Below are 6,139 nucleotides of genomic sequence, written 5' to 3' on the forward strand. Positions count from 1 at the left end.
AGAACAGTCAGTGGTGCTGATAAAATAAAAATCACAAATATCTTATTGGGTAAATACAATCTCCCTAACATAGGAGAATGTCCCAATGGAGAGGAATACTCTGGGCGATATGATAATTCAGGCCTTTGAAAACACAGAGGAATAACACATGGAATGAAACAATGGGAGAAAAACGCAGCTAAAAGCACACACTCAAGATCTGACAGGTTTACTGAACTTCAAAGGAGGCTCCACTAGGGCAAATCTGTAACACTAAGGACAGCATCCTGGTGAGGAAAGCCTGGGACACGGAAACATGGGATGGGCATGTTTGAACAGGTACTGTCAAAGACTGTGGTCCTCTGGAATTCCCTGAAATACTTGGAGCTGCAGAGGTGACTCATCCCTCCTTATTTAGAGTTAGTACTTTCCCCTGCAGAGACCTCTGGCCGAGGATGTGTCCCCACCTTTCTCCTGGACATCTCCCTCAGGGTAGCCCAGCTGAATTCATGTTGGGTTTGATAAAGAAAAAAGAGATTTTACCCCAAAGCAGTTGCAAAACTTAACTAGCGTGTGTTAGCAGGAGCCAGTGTACCGATGGCACTGGATGTGAAGGATGCTTGATCAAGAAAAGAACATAAGACTGGATAAGAAAGAATCCCTTAACCCCAGGGGATGGTGCAGACCCCTCAGGGATGAGGATTTGGGTCCCAATACTGGAGAGATGACCAAGACCTGGAGAGGAAGGTGATAGCTGCTGGGGGAATTCAAGGTGGATAATCACAGAGAGATTACGAGCATCGGTTATGGTCCTAAGACCACCTGCAGTGCTGGGGTTAGTAGTTTGTCTGACTTCCTTGTTCTAATTCTTCCCTTAGGACAAGAGGCCCACAGGAACCCTGGAGAAGTGGCTCCTGTGACATGCATGGAGAGGTGGATTTATTTGGCACAAGGAATGGAAAGTGGCAGTCACCAAGGGTGCTGTTCAGAATTCCAACAAAGAGCCATCCACAGGGAGTGCAGGTATCTGACAGCCTCCAGTTGCAGGTGCCTTCAATCTTCCTTTAGCTTTTAAGGCAGTGATCTGAGGTCCTGCTCTTTCTGGGCAATCCACAGCCCATGCCTGGAGTAGGTACAAGGGCTCATCTCTTCTAGCTAGAGTGGGATTCCTCTATGGGCAATCCACAGCCCATGCCTGGAGTAGGTACAAGGGCTCATCTCTTCTAGCTAGTGTGGGATTCCTCTATGGGCAACCTTGTGCTGGAGCTCTGTAGTGCGTTTGGTTGAGACTTTCTCAGAGCTGGAACCCAGTCTGGAACTCCTCCTGCCTACTATTACTTCCTTTTCCCTTTCCTCTTTATCTTTCATAGGCATTACTTCCAACGAATTGCTTGTACTTTTGACTCTGTCCTGGGTTCTTCTTCCCAAAGGACCCACCGCCACAGATCTGTAAATATGCTCCCCATTGATCGATGAGAATGTAGGCTTGGATAAACGGACTCACCTCAAACCATACAGCTCTTAATGGAATATTTTTTCCTATTTGAATGTTTATTTAGTTTCATGCTGAATAATATCCATGAAACTATGCCTTTGATGTGCCAATTATACTTTCCTAATGAACACTGAAAGCATAACTATAAAAAAAAACTGTCTGTGGCAACTCATACTCAACTAGCATTGGGAGAGAACGTAGCACATCCATGTGCCGAGAATTTATTTGCCCCATAAAACTTTAGTTTTAGACATAAAATATATCTAGACAACTTTTCCGCTCAGAAGAAATGGAGTAGCTATCATCTCACCAGGAAACCAAAGCAAAGGTATTGATAAAAGTCAATGCCTATGACTGCCAGACCCTAAAATACATACCTTCTCTCTCTTATCTAAATAAGTGTCTAAATAAGACATTTATTTAACACGTCTGTCAAACTAGGAAAGGAGATAAATCCACTTTCCTGACCTCCAAATCAATGATCCATTTCTGTGGCCTCTAAAATGAGCATATGCGCCTTAAGAAATATTGAAGATAACATCTTACACAGAATGATGGAAGAAAATATTTTTTTTAATTAAAATGCTTTACTAATATTTAATATAGGTTGACACTAGTTCATACATTTCATACACATGAATAGGGTATTATGTTCAAAAATTGAGACAACTGTTAAAATAAATTGCCTAAAAGTAACAAATCTTTATTCATCCACTGTTAAATATTTTATATGCTTATGTATATAAATAAATGAAGTTACTCACACTTCAAAAAATTGCCACACAGAAGTTTTAATGTATTCAGCAAGATGGCATATTTAACGATCAATAACATGCGTAATTTCATGAAAAAGCAGTGCGGCCCAGTACACTGATGCATCAGGATGTCATTGCTTCAGCTAAACTGTACATTGACCCAGGACATCAGGGCTACTTAGAACGGCACATTGAACTATATACAGGGAATCCAGCAATGGCCTTCATCTAGAATATCTCTCATACATACATATCCAAGGATAAAGCTTGGGGTTGGGAGACATGAAAAATCAAAATGCCACATTATACAGATACCTCCACCCCTTGTTAGGTTTACAACAGTAACTATCATAATTTCTGGCCACAACTACTAGCCACAGCCCTCCACTCCCATCATAATTATAGAAAAATGACAGTCTTTGACAATTCGTTTTTAGTTCTGATGATGCTTTCAGGATTATCTAAGTCAGTTGAGTGCACAGTGACATCTTTGAAAATGTTTGAATAAAGACCTAATAAGTTTATATGGAATGTTTAATTTTTATGTTATTATTTTCTCTGCTATAGAAGACTGATTATATAACATTTTTGTAATATATTGAGACATATATTTAATTAGTAGACAACCTATGAGGTTAAGATTCACTTGAAATAGATTCAGAGCTAGGTGAAAAACACCTAGCCATTTTATACCAGAACTTTTCAAGTGCTGATAAGATCAATTTTTATAGAATATATTGATTGGAACACAAGAGTAAGGTATTGTCATTAATATTCATTCATTCTCTGATTCAATATATAATTACTGAGTACCTGCTATTTGCCATGCTGTGTTCTAGGCACTGAGGATAAAGCTGTAAACGAAACAAATAATTCCTTTCTGTAAGTCTTACACTCCAGTGGAGAAGAGGACAAACAAAATAAACAAAATATATATGCTATATATGCTATATTGAAAATATATAAGTGCCATGGAGAAAGTGAGGAAAATAAGAACAGGGAGTGCTGGTGTGAGATTCAAGTTTAAACTCAGTTCTCAGGGAGGGCCTCCCTACAACGGTGACAACTGACTTGAGACCCAAACAGGGTGGGGAAGCAAGCCATGAAAAACTCGAGAAAACAGGGCTCTGGAGAGAGGAACTTGTATTGACCTATTGCTCGGGGCACAGCTTAATACATGCTCACTCTAAAAAGCTGAGCTTTCAAAACATTAAAATACACACACACACACACACACACACACACACACACGTATGTTCTAAAGATGATCACCTCTCTCCAAAACCCTGGACCCCTCCCCCATGAATACATTAAGTTGCCACCTAAGACACTGGTTCACTTAGTCACAAACTTGAAACATGATGTTGAGGATAGAACCTTTGTGACTATGACCCAGAATTCCAGATTCTGACATATGAAGAGGTGTAAATTCACACTCTATGTGTAAAGGTCTAATGGTATATCTCAGACTAGAGAACCTTCTGATGTCAGTTCCGGGGGGTGAGCAGAAAGCCAAGCTCATTCAGGAAAGGACTGACTGGACGCAGGGCAATGGAGCAGACGGAAGCCACATAGTCCATAACCAGAATTAACGGACCAGAGAAGTCATTCAGGCAGCTAAGCGCTCTGGAGAACTTTGCAGACCAAAGCGGCCTAACTTTTTCCCTATCATGCAGGTTTCGCCTAAGTTCTTACAGCTAAACTCATGAGCCCTTGGTCGTGACAAAAAAGAAGTTCTAAAAGATGACATCTGTCAGAAACAGTTTTGTGTAGTCAACATTCTTCTAAAAACTTCTTTGGGAGAAAAGGGTCATATTTTTGGATATATAAAATATGTAAAATCCGGGAGAACTGAGTGATACACGACCATGAGGAGCCTGGACTTTGCAGCCAGACTGCTGAGGTCTAAATCCCAGCTTTCCTACTTGCTAGGTACATGACCCTGGGTGTTCTTAAGGTCTCTGTTTTGGTTCCCTCGTCTTTAAAATGCAACAATAATATCTATTCCATAGAGTTGTCACGATGACGATTAAATGAGTTAATATTTGAAAAAACGCTTAGAACACTGCCTGGCATATATTATACCTACACAAATGCTTTTTAAATAAAATAGAGTAAATTTAAACTTCCTTTATAATATTACCTCCAAAGACTCACCTCCTGAACCTTCACCAAAGAAAAAAGATTTACTGGCATTTCCTGAGAGACTGTCTTTTACATAGAAATGTTTAAAGCAGAACTCTTATATATTATGAGTCTAGAAGCTCCACATGTCAAGTTTATATCAAACCTTTAACTGAATTTCAAAGTAAATTGTATAAAAAAAGATGACCCCAAAAGATTATCAAATGAATACTTTATTAGAGTCATAACACTTATAAAATAAATTTCTTTTCATCATGGAGTTACCAGATTTTAAAACCAACCAACGCTTCCTCATTTTTACAGCTAAGATATATAAAGAAATTCTCAAATGCCGTAATTTTTGTTCAAGTGCTTTGTCAGTCAACTCACAAATCTAGATCGTGATTAATTTACAATTCTAAGTATTCACAGTTAGATGAGTTTTAGGCTTGGTTCTTAATGTTCTAGAAGCAATCCATTTACAAAAGTGTCACCAAAGCAGTTTCATGAGATCATTTAATTTAATGCCACCAAGCATGGACCTGTTATACCTTGGAAACAAAAATACAATCTCACAACTAAATCTAGCAGACTAACTTTTAACAATTCTAGTCGGAATGGACAATATATCCTTATGGCACATATATGACTCTGTAATATACAATTCATAATTCAGGGTTAAGAGTGTGGCATGGAGCTAGAAAAACCAGGGAAGTTGGATATTATAGAAAAGCTATGACATCAGTATAAAGTCACAAGACTGATATCCTCTTGCCGCATAGTAAATATACCTTTTATCTCTGTAGTTACCTCACAAACCAAACCCTAATCAGATTCTTCTTTCTAAGGGATTATCACATAAACAGGATTTGATCATTGAGCATTGATTATGCTACTCATTCAGGATTGTTCTACGTTCCATGAAATCTAACAGCCCAGCTTATACATGGCACTTGTAGTGGATGATTTAGCCAAAAAGCAAAGGGTTGAAAGTATAAAATATTCAAAAGCCCTCTTTTCCCAGAGGTATAGCCCTCTTGAGGCAAGAGATAAGTATCTTGTCTGGACGGGTGGTGTGAGCTGGGGGCCTAACTCTGACTTGTTCTCCCCTTCAAGCCATTTTTGGCATGTTACCACGACCAGGGTCTCTGAGGAGGGTTAAAATACTTTTCTGTGCTATTCATATTCAATAGATGTCAGGACTGTTCTCTAAACACGTGAGGATCTACAACTTGAAGTTATATTTCGTACTCTGTTCAAATTTAACTCAGAGTCATGTAAAAGAATTAGAAGTAAAAAGTTCACCCTTTGAAGAGCTCTACTGGGTAAAGCCTCACATATCCACACATAAATATCTGTATATTCATGCACAGGGTAAACAGCTGCATTTGAAGCATAAATAAACCCACAGTAAGACATCAGGAGCTAGATACCAGTTCCAGGAGTGGTTAGTGGTCTCTGGGGCTCTCATTTTAAGGACGCCAGACGAGCATTTTGCTCAGTTGTTAGGAAACACTTAGGTGGATTAAGCAACTAGGGTTCATTTCATTTTTCCTGTACCCAAGACTCTGCTTGAATTAGCTTGAGAAACTATAGCCCCTTCAAGGGTAAGTATTTGACCATTAACCTAAAGGCAATGTAATTACTGCATGAGACTGAATACTATGTGGCTTCTCTAATTCGCTTTATACCTTTCAGGATCAGTTCAATAAAATACAGAACCCATAACCAAGGTTTTACACCAGAGGTCCGCAAACGACAGCCTGCAGCCCGCAGGCCAAATCCA

The sequence above is a fragment of the Grampus griseus genome (assembly GCF_964374135.1).
Source record: "Grampus griseus genome assembly, chromosome: 17".
NCBI classification, from domain to species: Eukaryota; Metazoa; Chordata; class Mammalia; order Artiodactyla; family Delphinidae; genus Grampus; species Grampus griseus.